This window comes from Rattus rattus, chromosome 3 (genome assembly GCF_011064425.1).
Source record: "Rattus rattus isolate New Zealand chromosome 3, Rrattus_CSIRO_v1, whole genome shotgun sequence".
Classification (NCBI taxonomy): domain Eukaryota; kingdom Metazoa; phylum Chordata; class Mammalia; order Rodentia; family Muridae; genus Rattus; species Rattus rattus.
The window spans coordinates 81,965,094-81,986,057 of record NC_046156.1 but is presented as its reverse complement, the minus strand read 5'-3'; the positions used below and the strand labels follow the sequence as shown (position 1 = coordinate 81,986,057).

At 36.0% G+C, this 20,964-nt stretch overlaps 1 long non-coding RNA gene and 1 pseudogene across 1 annotated transcript; one reads left to right on the top strand and one right to left on the bottom strand.

Annotated features, from left to right (window-relative positions):
• Positions 1-285: 285 nt before the first annotated feature.
• LOC116896102 lies at positions 286-13,742 on the bottom strand. Its single transcript, XR_004387310.1, has 2 exons — positions 13,699-13,742; positions 286-484 (listed from the first exon to the last, which is right to left on the bottom strand). It is a non-coding gene; the product is annotated as an uncharacterized LOC116896102 (long non-coding RNA).
• A 303-nt stretch (positions 13,743-14,045) lies between these two features.
• On the top strand, positions 14,046-14,562 carry LOC116895840 (annotated as a pseudogene).
• Positions 14,563-20,964: the final 6,402 nt, after the last annotated feature.

Genomic DNA, 20,964 nt, shown 5'->3' with positions numbered 1-20,964 from the left:
ACACATCTTGCTTTTTTGGTGTGTTTGGATATTCAGTGTTTGTTTTGGTGGGAGAGTTGGGCTCTGATGATGCCATGTAGTCTTGGTTTATGTTGCTTGGGTTCCTGTGCTTGCCTATTGCCATCATGTTGTCTCTGGTGTTACCTTTTTCTGCTATTTCTGACAGTGATTAGACAGTCATATAGTCCTGTTTTTTTCAGGAGTGCTGTAGACCTGTTTTCCTGTTTTCTTTCAGCCAGTTATGGGAACAGAGTGTGCTGCTATGAGCCGTGTAGTCGTTCCTGTCTACTGGTCTTCAGCTGTTTCTGTGGGCATGTGTTCTGAGTCCATGAGGCAGGTCACTTGGAGCCTCTCGTCTTGGGCCTGAAGTTGCTCCTCAGAGCTGGGTTTCAGCTCTCTGTGAGGGCAACAACCAGTCAGGCCTGCTCGGCCTTCTCTCTGGTCCCTGTGCACAGTAGGCCCAGATGGTGCTAGGCATTTTCCTCTAGAATCAGAAATGTGGGCAGAGAGTAGTCTCCTCTGCCTTCTCAGGCATGTCTGCCCCTCTGTAGGTCTAGCTCTCCCACCCATGGGATTTGGGTGCAGAGAACTGTTTGATTGGGTCCTTTCAGATTCGGGGGCAATCTGGACTTCAGAGTTCCTGCAGCTTGAGTGCCCCTATCTTCCTCTTCCCAGAGGCCCTATACAGTTTCCTCTTGGGCCAGGGATATAGGTGAGGAAGGGCAGTACTGGAAGTCTCTCCTGCCCTGCAGTCTCAGGTGTGCCCACCTGTCTGGGCGATGAGCTCTCTCTCCCACAGGTTTTGGGAGCAGGGAGCTGTGGGCTGGGATCAGGGAGGTTTGGGCCCCAGTTAGAAAGTGAAAGTAACAGTTTCCAGAGGAATTTTGCCTTTGTGTGTCCTGAGTTCACCAGGCAGGTCACTTGGAGTAGAAACTTGGTCTTACCTCTGGTGTCAGGCCTGAAGTCGCTCCTCAGAGCTGGGTTTCAGCTCTCCATGAGGGCAGCAACCAGAAGGCCATAGTTAATATTTAAAGGGTCTTTTATGATTCTGAATAAGCAATAGACTTATATGTCTTTCAACTTTATTTTAGTGTGTGTGTGTGTGTGTGTGTGTGTGTTGAAAGTTCAGAAGCCAACATAATTCTTCAGCATTTATGTCTCCAGCTTTCCAGCACTATTGTGTAGAAAGGTCATTCTTTAGCCATGATAGTCTTGGTGGTTGCTCATGCCAAAATCATTTGATTCCTACATTCAAAAATTTTTGGACCCTGTGTTCTAACAAATGTTCTATTCCTTTTTGTCATTATGGAAATGACACACTGCCCTGGGAAAGAATGGATATAGGTCATATTGTGGTTCGTGTAGAGAAAGAAGTTACAAAAAAATATTCCCAGAAATTTCTGCCCTTGGGTCCTGTTGGCTTCTTCCCTTCTCATTTGTCTCTTCCTTCCTGCTTTCCTGCTATGCTGTGACCTGCCAAAGGTTAGCCAGATGGACTCACAAGAGCTGCTGTCCTGCTTTATTTTCCACATATATAATGGTGTGCTAGATAAATATCTACCTTTCATAACTACCCAGTTTTGAGTAATTTCCAATATAACATATTCTAATATATAATTAAAATTGAAATTTAATTTTATTATTGTTCTGTTACTTTATAGTTTCAGTCTTATTTATCTTTACCTTTTATTAATTGCACTTTAAAAACATTTCATTATATAATTTCTTGAACTCTAAAGTCAGAGTGTATATTTGGTATAATTAATTCTCTTTAATATAAAATTATAAACTGATCTCAGTACCATTGTCTCTGTATCTTTGCTTCTAGCAGGTTGTGTTCTGTGTTCCCTTTGTGTTGATATTCTCAATTTTGCTTTTAGTTTCATTGATTTGCTAGTATTTAACTTTGTAACAATTTCCATAAGTCCAGATTTTCAATGTTTTATTCTGCTACTGATGTACTGTTGCCTCCCATCATAACATAACCATCAATGTGCTTGTATTTTTAGTTTTATTTTGAACTATTTTCTGACACAACATATTATCACAGCTATGGCTTATAAAATAAACAGGCAGATATGTTTGCTGTACTCTGTTTTGGGACTCTTCATATCACGAATATGTCAAATGAACCTGACTCTAGTTAGGGACATTGGGCTGTATTACCATACAGTCGGTAGGTGGGTGTTAAGGAAGGCAAAATTGACTTCAACACTGTCTCTGTTCCACAAATAATAATAGGATCCAAAGGAATGCAGCTCATACAAATTAATCAGTTTTTAATGATCCTGATTTTAATATGGTTAAAATCAAAATTAAAACTCAAAGCTAAATTTTAAAGTAAACACTTTCAAATAGCAGTATTGCGACATGTTCAGTTCAGGATATGGCCTGGGTGTAAGAGTACTGTATATTTGCTGGTCTCATTTGTTTACATTGAAAGATCTCCTATTTCCTTATTCTCTATCTCATAGATTTTATTCTTAAATAATTAATTTAATTTATTTAATTAAATAAATAATTAATAAATAATTAATTTATTTATTAATTCACTTTACATCATGATCACAGTTCCTATCTCCTATCTCCTCCCCAATTATGAATCCCTTCCCTCATTATTGCCTCTCCTTCTCCTCAGAGAATTGGAAGCCCCCTTTGGCAACTCTGTCCTAAAACATCCTGTCCCCTCAGGACTAGGCACATCCTCCCTGAGACCCAACTAGACAGCATAGGTAGGAGCAGGAGACCTAATGCTCAGCAACAGAGTTGGAGAAAGCCACTAATGCAATTATCAGGGGCTTCACATGAAGACCAAATTTCACACATGTTACAAATGTACAGGGGACTTAGGTCCAGCCCCTGAGTGCTCTTTAGTTGGTGGTTCAGTCTCTAGAAGCCCACCGGAGTCCAGGTTACTTGACTTTGTAGATCTTGTAGTGTACTTGACACACTTGTCTCACTTAATTCTATCACTCACTCTTTTACAAGATTCCCTGAGATTTGCCTGATGTCTGGCTCTGGGTCTCTGTACATTCTCCCATCTGAAGCTGAATGAAGCCTTTCGGAAGACACCTATGCTAGGATTCTGTTTACAAATACACCAGAGTATCTTTAATAATGCCAGGGGTTGTTTCCCTCACATGGGATGGGTCTCATGTTGGGCCAGTCATTGGTTAGCCATTCCCTCAAACTCTGCTCCATTTTTATCCATGCACATCTTGTAGGTAGGACAAATTTTGTGTCAAAGTTTTAGTTGGTGGGTTGATGTCTCCCTCCCTCACTAGAAGTCCTGGCCTGGGTACTGGAGGTGGTTACTTCAGTCTCCATATCCAGCTGCTAGGAATCTCAGGTAGAGTCACCCGCATAGAATTCTAAGCACTTCCCCCTTGTTACTTTTCTCACTCATTGCTGTAGTAGAAATTTAAGATTTTAATATTAGTGTTTTGTTCTTTAATTATTCCTATAAATGTAAGAACTCTTAACATTTGTTTGAAAAATGTATTATTAAGCTAATTGGATATATTTATCCTTTCATCAATAATGTCCTTGTTTTCTTTCTATTGTAAATGTATATTTTTTAAAATTATACTCATTTCTGTTTAAATTTTGTATATCTATCCTGATTCGGGTATGTATTTTCAGTAGGCATTTATTCTTATGTGTAAAATTAGTTTCTTATAGATCAGGCTTTTAGTTATTTAAGAAATATCCTACATTATAATTTGTGTCTTCCCAAAACTTTAACAAATAAACTTCTATGCACTTATAGAGTAATTTGTCATGCTCTGATATGTTTATATATTGTATAGTTTCAAATCTGGGTAAGCATGTATGTCTTTTATGGAGAAAGTATTTAAGAAAATATTTAGTATCATTGTTTGCAATGTATATTTCAGTTTAAAATGAAAAAATATTTTTCCTCTCAACTGTAGCTTAGAACCTTTTTGCCAATATATCTCTGCGCTTTACTGAACCCTGCAGCCTCATGATTTTGGCAATTGTCATTCTGCTCTGAATATCTGAGTTAAGCATTTAAATTCTACACAAGTGACTTCATTTGTCATTTTGCATTTGGCTTCTTTCAAGGTTCATAATGACTTCTTAGTTTCATCCATTTACAGCAAATGTATGGGCTTTATCCTTTTTCTGGGCAAATATAACATGTTTTACAAATGTTTTTCAAGCATTCATCAGTTCAATGGCACTTAAGTCATTTCCTTTTCTCTGCCCAACAAATTAATTCATTTATTCATTTCTGCGGGCTTAGACTTTTCAAAGCAACTTTTAATAAGCGTTCTTAAATGTTCTCACCTCCCTTCTAGCCCACTACTCACCACAGGTAGTGGAAAGGAAGAGTTAGTAGGACAAAGGAGGTGCAGACCTGCTTAGAAATAGTTCTTTGGGGCAATTCCAATGTTTGATCTCAGGAAATAATCAGTTAATTTCACACAGTCAGGGACAGTAGCGCAATCCACTTCCAAACACCATTCAGAAATAAGCAATGGCAGTTTGATCCAGAGGAAACCAAGAGGCTCTGCCAAATGGCATGATCCGCAATGCCAGTGTTAACAAAGCCCAGTGAAGACCAGCAAATAATGACAAGGTGAACCAATGCCACAACATAATCCCCTGTCTGTTGGGTTATACTTATTCCCTTTACAAACGTCACGTGTCCTGTGATGTTGTTCTGGAGGGTGAAGCTTCCCCATATCTGTCTGCTCTGGCATATCAAGTCTCTGTGAGGCTAGGCTCATCCTCTTCCACTAAGGCCAGACAAGACAGACCGGTTAGGGGAAGAAGATCCTTTTATGTTTTATAAGTCATGCTACAATAAATATGAAGTAAAACATTTAGTTACCATGATGATTCCATTGTTCCTGCATACATTGAGGATTGGGATTACTGGATCACATAGCATGCCTATTATTATTTATATGTAGATTGATTTTATATATTATTTTAAGTAAAATATAAATATAATACTTTAACATTTCTCTTTTTACCCCCAACCCTTTCTATATGCAACCCAACTTATTTTTGTGGTCATTCACTTCTCCCATATCTCTCAAAACTTCCTCTCAAATTGATGGACCACTTGTTTGAATATATATATATATATATATATATATATATATATATATATGTGTGTGTGTGTGTATGTGTGTGTGTGTGTTGTAGTATTCCCTTTGTGCATAGAATTTCAGGGCTGACTGTATTCACTGGCCACCTTTTATTTGATGACCAATTAGGGAGGTTATCTTTTACATTTGTAGAAACATACATATTTATTTTCTTTGAAATGTGTCAGTGGAACTACAGATTAGCTCTGTTTCTTATGTTTCTATATTTTGGCACAAGTTGTAGAGTGTCCTACATCAAGACACTATAAACATTCATCTAAGAATCCCTTACATAAACAAGTCTGCTCTGTTGTTTCTGCCTCATAGAAGAAATCTTGGTAGGTGATTTTTCCTTGTTGAATGCATTAAATATAGAAGGGAGGCATGAAAGTTATTGCAAAACATCACCAGGATATTTTGGGGGGGGGGATTTCTTATTGGTTTTATAGAAGCGTGAGTACATGAGCCCTTTTACTTGTCTCCAAAAATGTCAGAGTTATTCTTACTAGTGTTCATTGGTCATTTTTTTTTACTGATCTTCTCAGCCCAACATTTTGCTGGCATCTTTACAATGCAGTTATAATTACTTCACTTCATTTAATAACTGAACAGATATTCATATAAATTTGATTTTCAGGTAGTTTATGATTTACTTTTTCTCTAGAATAATTCTTTGATAGTAACATTAATGTTGCTTACATAGTTAATTTCTGTGTTTTGCTTTGCTTGATTTGTGTGCAAACATTCTTGTATAGGACTCTAGCTTTCTGTGATAAGTGATTATATGGATAATTGTTAAATTTATGAATAGTATTCCATTGAATCATATATAAATTTGAAAGATGATGTTTAATTAAGTATGTGTGCTAAGCATCATATTTCAGATTTATATATGATTCAATGGAATGCTATTCATATTTAAAAACTATTGACATAATCACTTATCATAGATGTTTGCAGTCAACCATCAGACTGAGCATGGGGACCCAATGAAGGAATTAGGTGTAGGATTAAAGGGGTGGAAAGGGTTTGCAACCCCATTGGAAGAAGAACAATATCAACCAACCAGACCCCCCCCCCCAGAGCTCTCAGGGACGACTCAAGCACCAACGAAAGAGTACACCTGGAGGAACCCATGGCTGCAGCTGCATATGTAGAAGATGGCCTTGTCTGGTATCAGTGGGAGGGGAAGCCCTTGGTCCTGTGAAGGCTTGATGACCCAGCATAGGAGAATGCTAGGACAGTTGGTTGGGAGTGAGTGGGTGGATGAGGGAGTACCTTCATGGGGGAGGGGGAGGGGAGGAGGATTGAATGGGGAATTTTCAGAGGGAAACCAGGAAAGGGAATTACATTTGAGATGTAAATAAACAAAATAACTAATAAAAATTTTTAAAAAAGTATGTTTGCTGAAAGAACAAATATGCGTCATAGTGCATCTAAACAAATTCCATCAAATTATCCAAAAACAGTTTTAGAATAGGAGAGACAGAATAGTTGATGCTGTCTGGAATCAATTCAATGTAACTAAGTATTTATGTAAAATGCATAAATGATGACTGATATATACATCAGCCTAGACTGTATTTATACATCTTAATATTAAAATCAATTGGAGTATAATGTTGAAAGATATCTCTGGAAATTCTGATATTAACAGCCAAAGATTTAGTAACATTAGAGTATTACAAACAGGTATGGGGACTAATGTTTTAGATATATCTTCTGCCTCTCCTCTTGAACATCATTTAACAATTGAGTCTAGAACAATTTCTATGTGTATCCTATTCTGGTAAGAAAACCACCAAACCTAGACAATATTGGTGAAGTCAAGAAGTACATGCTGACAGGAGCCTGATATAGCTGTCTCCTGAGAGGTTTAGCCAGAGCAAGACAAATACAGAGGCGAATTCTAGCAGCAAACCATAAACTGAGAACAGAGTTCCCATTGGAGGGGTTAGAGAAAGGTTTGAAGGAGTTGAAGGGGATTGCCACACCATAAGAACAACAAGACCAAACAACCAGAGCTCCCAGGGACTAAACCACTACCCAAAGTGTACACATGGACAGACCCATGACTCCAGCTGCATATGTAGCAGAGGATGGCCTTGTTGGGCACCAATGGGAGGAGAAGCCCTTGGTCCTGCCAAGGCTGGATCTCCCCCTCCAACCCCAGTGTAAGGGAATGTGAGGGCAAGGAGGCAAGAAGGGGGATGGTTGTGGAGGGTGAAACACTCTCACAGAACAAGGGGACGTGACGATGGGATAGAAGGCTTATGGATGGGAAACCGGGAAAGGGAATAGCATTTGAAATATAAATTGAAAAAATCCAATTTGAAAAAAGAAAGTTAAGCTTGAGAAGCAGCTGAGGCAGAACAGAATTTATTATAAACTCATCATCCCCATATTTTGGATACAGTAACCTGGCTCTGGCTGTATCCACAGTCTGGAGGCATGATGTGAATTGTGTTATCTGGACTTGTCATTCATATAGGTCACACATTGGATATTTCAGTAGTGATTTTGGTAGCCAGGCAGAAAGAATGGCTGAAAGTTAGAAGTAAAAAGTAAGAAAATAAAACGTTGTGAAGAGAGGAATACAAGTTTACAGACACAAGGATAGACCATCACATGCTTAGTCACCATGATTAAAATATGGTACATGCAGACCCTATCACAATGCTCCAGCACATACATGTTCACTTTTCCTATAGATGGTAGATGCTATCAAGGGTAGACAGTTTTATATTATGTACCCAAAGTAATATATCATTTAATAAATATAACTACAGAACACTGTGATTCACAGTCTGAAGCTTAATTCTGTCTAATATACAGGGAGCAAAAGAAGAGAATACTGAGGCGTGCCTATCTTTTTGTTTTAGAATAGGACTTGGTGCTAGAGGTTGAACCAAAGTGTTCAGCACAATTCAACCACTGAACTATACAGCCACATACTTTTACTTTGTTATTAAAAAAAAAACAGTTATCTTCCTCTGATTTAAATGTAAAGTGTAAGATAGTTGTAACTTGATTTGGCACACTATATCCTGAGCTGAGCCCGGGAACCCCTATAGAAGAGTAAGGATCTGAAGTTTATTGCAACCCCATAAGAAGAACAACAGTATCAACTAACCAGACACCTCCAAGCTCCCAGGGACTAAACCACCAACCAATGGGCACACATGGGCTAGTCTGTGGCCTTAACTCCATATGTAGCAGAGGACTGACCTGTGTGGCCTCAGTGGGAGGAGATGCTCTTAGTCCTGTGGAGACTTGATACCCCAGAGAAGATACATGCTAGAGGATTGAGGTGGGAGTGGGTCTGGGAGCACCCACTTAGAGGCAAAGGGAAGGGGTTGGGGTTAGTGGAGGGAGAACTGGGAAGGGGGACAACATTTAAAATATAAATAAATAAAATAATTAATAAAAGAAAAAAAAAGAAATACTGCAAATAGGAAACAAAATTTAGAAAGCAGAAAACATTCCTGTTTTTATATCATTATAACTATAACCATACACACATGTAAAATGAGAATGATGTATTTATTGCCAAAATGTTTGATAATTAAGTGCATTGATACTTTTATGTGTGAAATTGATATGGTGAAATTATGAATTTTGATAATGTAATGGACTGAGACTGATTCCTGCATATGAAGAATATTAAAAATTTCAAACAAAACTTATTTTGTATATCTTTATTTCTATTTAAATCTATTTGCTATAAATCTTTATATATATATATATACATATATATATATATATATACATTGTAACTACTAAGTAAAATATTTGATTGCATTACTTTAGGTAATCAAATCAGTAGTTTCCATTAACCCAAACACTAAGAACATCATCAGATAGAATTAAGAAAACTATATCATATATTTCCACCATTTGCTTGGTGTATATATATATGATATAATCAACAATTTATTTGATAAATATATTTATTTCTGGCTTCATTTTTGTTCAGCGACCAGAATGAATATATATATAGCTTTCCACTCAAGGCAAATTCAGTCATAATTCTCAGGCCAACATAATTTGTATTTGGTTTAGAATAAACTGTCTTTCATTCCCTTTGGAACAAAACCTTCATTTGCATTGAACATTATCTGTAGAATATCGTATGCATACATATAAATTATGTCATAGGAAATAGCCCTACTTACAAAAAAGGAAACTGAATGTACAATACTTTGGTAAGTTATGCGTCTTTCAGTGTAGAGAAAGTATAAGCTTCAAATATTTACTCTATTTTCTCATGAACATATCCATTATGTACTTTAGCATTTGAATAATCTGATCTCTCAGCAACTACCTCATGTATGAATATATAATTTTAGTGTATATGTACAATAATAAATTTTCCTTGTAATTCTTAGTTTTCATAAGGGATGCAAAATATCCAAAGAGAAAAAATACAGTATTATGTGCATTATGACTCTGGGGATTGTATACATAAGAGGAGATAATATAAGATTAATGATATGGTTGAATTTTGGTGATCAAAAATTGCTTAAGAATATATTTTAAGGTAATTCAGGGATTACTTATAGATGCTAGCATTTTCTCAGCAGATCCTTTGATAACTTTCACTTCAGAAGGGTATTGTTTCTGGGAGAAAAGGCAACCATGTAACTTATCAATACATTTTAACTTTGTTTATTTGTTCTAATTTATTTTCTTTTGAGGTTATAATATGTTCACATCACTTTCTCCTTTACTTTTTTCCTCCAAATGTTACCATACACCTCCTTGTTACCTCTAAATTTATGTCCTCTTTTTTCATATATATATATCAATATCCACTAAGTGTTTCTGCATTTGAATAATTTTACTTCTCAGCAGCTATCTCAGATATGCATATATCTAATGTATATTGTATATATACATTAATAAAACATGTATATAAAACAGTATATATATTAAATTTATGTTTCTAATTTTATCATTAAAAATATACATACATTTATAAGTGTATATAGTCTGCTTACTTAGGTAATATTGCTTGTATGAATGCTCAAGTTTGACCACTTGGTATTGGAAACCAACTTGTGTACTCTTCCCTGGAGTTTTCTTCTAACATTCCTTAGTTGCCTGCTGTTCTTATAGAGTGGAGACTTTATGATCTTTATGATATTTTTGCTGTAGCTTAGGACTTTTGCATTCTTTCCGCCCCATCTTCCTCATTTTTCCCTGAGCCTTACATACAGTGTTTTTTCTCTAGATGTACTGTGTGGTACTGAGTTTCAAAGCTCTGCGTTTTAATTGATCAGAGTTTTCTGTTATGATTCCCATGTGTTGCAAAGGGAAGTTTCCTTGATGAGGGTAAAGATACTTTTTTGTGGCTACTAGGAGAAAGACTTGGATGTAGTTAGCTATTGTGCTGGTTTAGTAAAGTGGTGGTTTTAGGATCTCCTCTAACATCTACAACTTCACTAGTGCCGAGTAGTAGACAGTAGTCTTAGTACCACACATTATTGCCAGATCCTTATGAATATACTGGATTTAAAATTCAACAGCACATTTTCTTAATCAAAGTTGTTTATAACTTTCACGTTATCTTTCTATTACAATTGTAATTATGTCTTCAGTACTGCTGTCAAGTAAAATTCCTGTATTTTATTGTGTCTTATGTATGTAAGAGATAATCTTGGTTATCAAGTTAACACACTCAGAAAGCATAAGCATGTCAACTTTTAGTAATAACTTCCTCGAGATACCTTCCATGGGTATGGCTGCTGGGCATTTCCTTTTCTTTTCTTTCTTTTTCTTTTTGTTTTTGTTTTTGTTTTGTTTTGTTTTTTGTTTTGCTCTCTGATATGGGATAGATCAGCCCACTGTGGACAGTTCCAATCCTGAGTAGGTGAGTGTACCTTGTATAAAAGTTCCTAGCATAAAGCAGGAAAAAGCAAGCTATTAAGTAGTGTTTTCTTATGATCTATCTTTGACTTCATGCATCTAGGTCTTTGCTAACAATTTTGAATTATCAACCCTCAAAAATGGATAGTGTCTTAGAAGTGTAAAAAAAATTCTTTGCATTGACTTTGGTCAATGATTTTACAGAGCAAGAGAAACTAAAGTCCTAGACAGGGGAAGAAGTGAAGAGGACAGATGTATATTTTGGTCCTATGTCACTACACCGACATAGAAAAATATTGGTCTCAGGCATTCTTTACTCCTGATCTCTGAATCCTCTTTTACCTGAAAGACAAAGGGAGCATTAGAACCACAGTATACGTCTCCTGCTTGGTCATTCTGTGACAGCAATACACAAGAATTATGTATCATGTATAGATTCAAAATTAGAGGCTTTCAGCTTTCATGCCAAATGTCTTTCCCCCCCTTTGGAGAATTGTGATCATAAGGAAACTATGTTCAGCATCTATTTAAAATATTAACTCCTGGCCCAGATAAAGAATATATTCATTTCAATAACTGGCTTGTTAAAAAATGCATGTTATAATTTGAATTTTAAATTTAACCTAATGTGTTTCTAAAATTCTAATCATACATCTTTAATTTTGAAACTGAAATTAGCAGAAAGGCACTTGAATAAGATACAGAAAGCTTTGAGAGTGCAATGGAAACTTGAAATGAGAATAGAGCAAAGTAAGGATTACTTTGCTTCACGGTAGGAAATTAATTGTGAACTTGAAGATTGTCTCTCTTAAATTTTCATGCTGACATTGTACTTGAAAATCCTCTCTGCTTTTACCATATATAATATCTAGTACATAAATAAATGTTATTATGTCTGCTCACTCAAAATCAATAACTGTAACATTCTCAATCATTGTTTATAGAAATAGGATGAATGTAGAGAATTTTAGGAGGGATTTATTCTGAAGAATAAGGATTAGATAGAGAATTATTAGATAAGGAAAGTCATGAAAGTTAATTCTCTGCTTCTAAGCCATTCCTTAGATACCTTTCAAAACATTTACCAAAATTCTATTATGTCAAATAACAATGAATTCAAAGAATATTCAAACCAAAAGTAATTCAGCCTTTGAAATATCAAAAACAAAACAAAACAGAACAGAAGAAAAACAAAGCAAAAACCTGACACAAAAAACTGTAGATAAATGGACACAGAAACTTTACTGAAGTCACAGAATTTATAAGTGTGGCTGCATCTTTCATTTCATTTTGGAAGTGTGGACCTATCTATTTACTATTATATATTTATGGCTGAAAGAATAACTAGGAAACTGCATGACGATCTTAATAAGGTTTAGGTCAATACCCTTGTTCACAATCAGATGTTGTACTTACTTAAAAATATCTCTTAATTTTATTTTCAGTGTAAGTGTAGTATATGGTATATAAGTGTGCATGTGCATGTATGTGCAAACACTTGAGGCAAGAACTCTATGCAGCATATGCAGAAGTAAAAGCACAACTTTTAGCAACTGGTTGTCTCCTTCAATAATATGAAGTTAGGTATAGAATACAGGTATAGAACAAAGATTTGGCTGCTGTCTTCGTTAGTGTTTTACTGCTGTGAGCAAACACTATAACCAAGACAAGTCTTATAAAGGACAACATTTAATTGGGAGTGGCTTATAGGTTCAGATGTTCAGTACATTATGATCAAGGTGGGAGCATGGCGGTATCCAGGCAGTCATGGTGTAGGCAGAGCTCAGAGTTCTCCATCTTCATCTGAAGGCTGCTAGCAGAATACTGGTTTCCAGGCAGTAAGGATGAGGATCGTAAAGTCCACAGGCACAGTAACATATCTACTCCAACAAAGCCAGCCCTACTCCCACAGAGCTGCACCTTCTAATAGTGCCACTCTCTGGGCCAAGAATATACAAACCATCATAGCCATCAATGCATTTATAAGGAGACATCTTGCTGTCCCAAACTCATATGTTTTAATCAAAGAAATTTAGTTCTCATGATGCTGGAAGGTGATAATCTGCACAGAAAATGTATTCATCAACATCATCCAGCTACAAACCCTGGGACCTACAATATTGACCTGCCTAAAAGATGTACTGGTGTAAATAGAAAAGGTGTTCAACCACTTTTTGATTGGGTTTGAGGTCCAATTCATGAGCTGGAACTCATCATTGACAATAGTAAATGACCACAGTCTTGAAAGTAGAAATGTTATTGGCCTAGAGGAAAAACCTATTATTAATGTTCTGCCAAAAGAAAATAGTAAAGAAATGATTCCTAACGACATAGTGCTAAACTCACAGATAGTGACTCCCTTATCCCTCATCAGAGAAGCTGTTTGAAATACATTGGAGGTAACAAAGAGATCCTTAACTGAACAATGTTCACAGAATATGCATCCAATCTTAAATGGGATGCCTCCATCGGAACCCTCCCCTCGAGTATTAGGCATCTATTTTGAAGAAGAGGTGGAGAGACTGTAAGAGCCAGCAGTGGTAGGTGACTCTCAAACTCTAAAGCATTCCAACCACAAGAGGAACTCATAGAGACAGCGGTAGCATGTATAAGATCTGCCTGTATTCAAGCCACATGGAGACCCAACACTGAGAAGGATAATTGGACATGAGGTCTAACCACCAAACAAGAAACTCTTTGCAGTTCATACCTGTTGTCAAAGGGAATAGATATATTTTCTTTGCAGATCTTCATAATGACAAACAGTACAAACCAAAACATCGATTCAACCTTATGATATCTTTTCTTGAGATAAATATTTTTAAACTGATTTTTGCAACCACAACTTTAGAGAACACAGCTTTATTATATAACAATCCAGCAGACTGGCCGAGTTTTGCATGACAGGTTTGGTTTGAATCCACAGCATTACAGAATAATATTAATGGTCTCTGATTTAGACATGTACAACTGTGATACGGCAGATTCCAAACTGATATTTTTAAATGTTATCCCCTTTCCCAGTTTCCGGTCCATAAACCCTCTATCCCCATAAGTATGCTCAGGTTACAGAAGAGACTTGCCTCCAGTGTCCTCTGTTATGGTAAAAATAAGGTCTGGTTGGACCCCAATCAGACCAACTAAATTGCCAATGCCAACTCCTGCCAGCAGATCAGGAAGCTGATCAAACATGGGCCGATCATCTGGAAGCCTGTGACTGTCCATTCCTGTGCTCACTGCCAGAAAAACACCTTGGCCCGATGGAAGGGCAGGCATATGGGCATAGGGAAGAGGCAGGGTACCTGGATGAAAAGGACGAGGATCCTGCACTGCTTCTCAGGAGATACCATGAATCTAAGAAGATTGACCGCTATATGTATCACAGCCTGTACCTGAAGGTCAAAGCAGATTGTGATGGAGCATATCCACAAACTAAAGGCAGAAAAGGCCTGCTAAGAATCTACTGATTGACCAGGCTGAGGCTCGCAGGTCTAACACCAAGGAAGCATGAAAGCCCCGGGAGGAGAGCCTTCAGGCCAAGAAGGACGAGATCATCAAGACTCTGTCCAAGTAGGAAGAGACCAAGAAAAAAAGCTTCCCTATGTTTGTACATAGTAGCGTGGCTGTGGTTTCACACGGATCAGTCATTAAAATAAAACAAGCCTTTTTCTATTGGGAGAAAACAAACAAACAAACAAACAAAAAATTCTTATACTATCTTGTAATTTTGTCTATGAGGGGAAAATGACTTTTAATTTTTTCTTAGGCAGGTTCTCAGGATATGGACAAAAGGCAATCAGAGTATTTGCCAAAACATCACAGAAATGGCATCTCTTATAAAAGAAAGCATTTGACTGGGGCTTGCTTACAGATTTAAGTGGTTAGTCGATGATCATCATGGCAGGGAGCAAACACTTATGGTACTGAGGGCAGTGACTAAGATTCTGCAGACAGCTGTCAGAGCATGGGCTGGGCCAGTGTGGGTCTTTGAAACCTTAAAGCCCACCCCCAGTGACACAGCTCATCAAATGAGCCATATTCAAATAATTCCAATAATTCTAGACCATACATTCAAACATATTGGATCATGAGACACTTTCATTCAAGCAACCACAAAGCGCATCTTCAAAAACCTCTTGAGTTTGTCCTCCCTGTTCTTAGGGCACTACAGTCTTCCATGCTGTTAGTAGAATGGTCCATTAGGCCTTGCTTGTACTAGTTAACTACTCTTGTCTAATGCTTCAGTCTTGTAACCCCAATTAATAAGAGAAAAAAGAAGAAAAGAACACATAGACATGACCAGCCTCTCTAGAGCGTCAACCCATTTTCTGAAAATAACTTCCATATTAGTTACTTTTCTCTTTGTGATAAAATACTATGACCATGACAGCTTATAGAAGAATTTATTTTGCCTTACTATTCCAGAGGATAAGAGTGCATCATGGTTGGTAAGAGGTACAGCATCAAGTGGCAGGCATGCTAGCAAAAGCATGAAGCTGAGTGATCGCCCTCTTTAACTTCAGGGATGAAACAAAAAGAATGAGCTAGAAATGGGATACTGTTCTACTGTACTCTCAAAGATCACTCTGTATGGCATTCCTCTCCTAGAAAGTCCAGACCTCCTAAATCTCTTCACATAATGTCATCTACTGGACACAAAGCATTCAAATGACTGAGCCCATGTGAGACATTCCTTCAAACAACCAAGATGGACATTTATATTTCTCTCCTCCCAAGTGCTCACTTGACTTATTCTACTCTTCTTTTTCTTTCGCAGTTACACCACTTTTTATTTGTCAAACAGGCTTTTGCTTGGTCGCATTGTGCTCATCTATTTATTGGTTCCACTCTGGTCAACAGCAGTGATAAAAGTCACCCATGTGGTAGAAGTCTATATTTTTCACATTTTATTTTCATTTTATTTGAAAAGAAAAGTGAATTATGAAGTACTTAATAAAAATCTATTCATGAAAGACTGTAATATACTGTTGGGAGTACCAGACTAGTTATTAGTATTAAAATATTATGTTTTGAGTATAAATTTGAAGAATAATATTTTTTGTAGAAAAAAACTAAGAAACATGTAAATCTGAATGATACCCAGTATGTTACAAAATATATGTAAGAAGGTAGTAACCAAATTTAAACTGAAAATGACAGTTAATATCTGCTTGTTCTTCAGTCTGTCTGAAAAGGAAGATTTGATCATTTTATTTTGAATTCAATACATACACGCTGGACCACACCAATAATTTTCTTACAACAAAGATTTTTGAATACAGAACACTGTGACTCCATCTGAAACTTGATGATCTGAAAACATAATTTTAGTTTTCTCAAACTCATTTACTAATCATTAAAATTGAATCAATATGAATGTTTATAGAGTAATTTGAACAATTGAGTAAATCTTATATATGATTTGGAAATTATGGGATCAAGGAAAGTTCACTTCTATACTTGCTGTCACAATTTTGATGTGGGTATAATTTTCATGCAATAAAACCAGAAACAATATGTGTGTTTCAGTGAGATAATGTGTATGTAAAGTGTTACTACATGTTCTGCTTTCTATTACATGGCAGTAAAAAATGAACACATAATTTTCATTAAAACTAGAGAGAGTAGAAATTTGTGAAAAATTAGTGGGAATAGCCAGAGAATCATATTTTCTACACACAATTAATATAATATATAGTCAAATTTGGACAAATATATGTTAAATTAATTATGGTAATTTATTTTCAGGAATGCGAATGAAGATGGAAGTGTAAGTAGATAAAATATTTTGATTTTCTTACATAGCTTTATTTTGTGACATGTACATTTTATTTTATTTATACAAGTATACAACTGTCTTTGTATGCATATGTGCATATAGGCAATCATTTGCAATGTTTATAAACTAAAATCCATAAGGAAAGAGTAGGATTCTTTAAATGTAAAACCAAAAATGATAGTCTTGATCAAAATTTGCAGTTTTTTCTTTTTTCTCTGTATTCATTTAAATTTTTGTACCTTTTCCTTATTTTTTATACATATGGCTTTTTCTTTTTTCATCCTTTTAAATTATATTTTTAATTTTTTGAGAATTTCATATATAAATACACTCTAGTTACATTATTTCCAACTTTGTTTTCTACATAAAATATTTATGTGTGAATATTTCTTCCATCTATGTATCTATGTGTACACACACACACATATACACACATATATATACATATATATATATACATATATATATATATATAAAATGGACACACACACAAACATACATAGGTCAAGTTCTTTTGGAAAAAGATTCTTACAAAAGTCGTATGTGCTTTTGTTTCCTATTTTTGCCAGCACTGAAGTATATATATGTAGTATATATTCTGACTTGACAGCATTAACTGCTTAGAAAATTAAATTGAATCGGTGATGGTGCATGGTGAGGCGTGAGAGAACCCTTGTGTGAATAAATACTCATCACATGACTTCAAACCATATCAAGGACACCAGTGCCTCAAAGCTATGGAAAAGGCAAGCCTGTCTCCATGTTCAGGCACATACGTTAACAAGAATCTTAACTCCCAGCTAAAAAATGGGTTTTCTGCAAAGTTTGGTCATAAAAGCCCCTGCAAGGATTAGCTTTTTTTCATACAACTTTATACAATAAACCTGCATCATTGTTCATCTGATGACAACAATAACCTTAAACATTCTTCTTCCCTGGCTGCTATTATGTCTCCATTCCAGCACATGTCCCACTCAATCTCAGCTTTACATGGCCATTTCTTAGTTTCCTATTGTCAAAGTCATATCAAAAGCATTGCAAGTTTTGGCTTGAGTAGTCTTGTTTTTACTTGAATGTGACTTTAAAAGTATCTAATTAGAGAGCGAAAGCTCAGGAAAGTATATTGATTCACTTAAATATCATTCTTTACATTTCTAAATTTTTTTCACGTTTATGCATACATTTATATTGGTTTGCTTTGTATTCAGTCTTTCACCTGACTCTGGACAAGATTTGCTTGTACGAATTTGAGATAGCTGCTCTAGTGTAGGGCACCATGAGCTTCCATTTGCTAACTATGACCATTCATTCTGTCTCTTGCTTTTTACCACTCAGAGGCAGTTGTGACACTTGGTAGTACCAGCATGGCTAGTAGAAAGTCAAGCAGTCCTCTGAGGGTAGAGTCAGGATGATTATAGTAAAGATGGAAAGAAGACTCAGAGAAAAGGTTAAAAATATGGATGGCTGTCCAGTAAATACTGTGGAAGCCTGGAGTTTAATTCTCTTAGGTTTTATATACTTTACGGTTTTGTGGGAAACAAAGCCACAAGCCAGCAGAGACAATGACAGACATACATTGAATATATATTCCTATCTGGAGGCCTCTCTGTTCCTTTCTCTAAGATTAACAGAACATTGAGCCCCTTGCCTTAAGCTTCAAGTGTATCCCCCTCTTAACATTCGGTGCATCAGCAGGTCTGGAAATCTGCCAGCAGATACTGGCCTAACTTGACTATGCCTGATAGAAAAGCTGTCACAGAAGCAGACAAATGGCTCCTGAGTCCTGGTTACTGGTTACTTTGGGTATACCACATTTCACACTTGTGATGAAGTCCTTAGAGTTTCATTACATTTATGACACCTATCTTATTTTCTCAACTCTCAAATTATGTGGTCCATTTTTGATAAGGTATCGTTTTCTCTACTTCCATTCTCTTATGCTAGTCTCACCTACTTTTCTTTATTTAGTGTCAGTAATGACTACCAAGTATGTATCTCCTACTTGAGACTATGATTTCCAAAACTGCCTATATAATTGTGGACACAAATACTACATGTGGGCTTAAGACAAACTTAACTGTGCCTTCTTCAACCCCCACAATCCCTCTTCCAATATTCTATGTTTATGTAATCCATCTCACTGTCTAAATTTTTTTAAATCTTTAGGACAGAATTTTATACTGCACTTTTCCTTTATTTTTTTCTGTTATTGCATAACATTGAATGCATCAGATAACCTGTTGTGTTTCTCTTTTAAATATATCTAACTCTAGCCACTCTTAACCATATTCTGATTCCTTAATTTCTGAAATACTATTAGCACTTCCTTGTACAAACCTTTGTCCTAATATGGTTCATGATAATATTACACAAAGAATTATCCCTTTTAAATCATCAGCCAAATCCTGGCAGGCCTTTCTTCACAATACCCTCTTATTCAAAGCAGGGTAAATCTGAAGCCTTGTGATTTCCAAGCTCCCCTTGTTCCGCTCTATTCATTTGTAAAACTTCAGCTCAGTTGGTTGGTTTTCTCTTGGCTTAGACCTCAGAAACCGTGTTAACATCCCCAGAATTCTTCCAGCTGGACTAGCTCCCCATTGAAATCCATTGTGTCCGTTCTTTCTGTGTGAAATAGTGCTTGCACCAGTTGCTGCTGTCATTGCTGAAATGCTCTGCTCTCAGTTTGGCCCCTCATTATCTCCATGCTTAAAGTGCTGTGTCCGGATACTCTGCAGTGTCTGCTCGTTGTATGCGCTGCCTTATCTTCTCCTGAATCTGTAGATCTATTTATTTATGTCTTGTTTCTTAGATCACTAATATCCTTGTTAGTAAAGCAACATAGAGTCCTTTATTTGCATTGGGAGTAGTGGTGACAAATATTCCAAATCTAATTCTGTTAAGTAATAAATAAATTGATATTTAAAGAGATATATGTATTGGTTTTGTGCTGGATTATATAACAATTTTAACTTGTGTATATTCAAAGATTTGAGAAAATGATCATTTTAATGAAATAAGTTGCAACAGGAAAGCAAAGACTAAAAGAAGCCATGAAAAAAATCTTATTAGAAAATATCCAGGGGAGAGATAATCCCTTCACAGCTGAGATACATGTGGGTGTTTTCATCATCTTAGAAAAAAAATTTCATAACATCAGATACATTTAATAGTAGTGATTGAAGATTCAAGTTGTATTTATGTTCTGTCAATAGTGGTATGATTGTTAGCATCTTAATTTCATAGAATTTCTAGATATCAGTAATAGGAATGAATGCCCAAATTCTAATGATACTATAATTTGCCCACAGTTTCTATGTAGGCATTTCAGAGCTGATTTCTATAATTCTTCTGATTCTGACATATTCTTTTTCTCTTGTTTTATGATGGGTTCTATCATTGGAAATACAGATCTGAAAATCAAATGTCATGGGAGATCCTGAATAGATATTTAATAGAAGAACAAAGAAAGTATAAAAACAAAGAATTGTTTTAAATTAAGTAAGTAAGCCTATTTTACAGCTATTTCCTGTAGAGACTTGGTAACCAATAACAGTTTTAATGCTTTTCAATAAAATATATTTTTCTAAAATAGTAAATCTGTACTATTATTCATTGGTTTGTTATATGTTTTGATATTAATGTTCATAATCAGATCATTGGTCAAAAATCAACAGTTGATAAATGGGACCTCAGGAAACTGATAACCTACTCTAAAGCAAAAGACACCTTCTACAGGACAAATCGACAACCTGCAGATGAGGAAAAATAATCTTCATTAACCCTACATCTGACAGAGAGCCAATGTGCAAAATATATAAAGAACTCAAGAAGTTATCCTCCACAAAAACCAATCAACCCAATTAAAAATTGGGATACGGAGCTAAACAGAGAATTCACAACAGAAGAATCTTGAATAGTTGAGAAGCACTTAAAGAAATGTTCAAAGTCTTTAGTCATCAGGGAAATGGAAACTAAAATGACCCTGAAATTTCACCTTACACCAATCAGAAAGCCCAAGATTTAAAAAAAAAAAAAAAACCCAGGTAACAACACATGTTGGTGAGTATGTGGAGAAAGACGAACAGTCCTCCTTTGCTGGTGGGATTTGCAAGCTGGTACAATCACTCGGGATATCAATCTGCAGGTTCCTCAAAAATTGTACATAGTACAACCAAAAGATTCTCTACCATACCACAA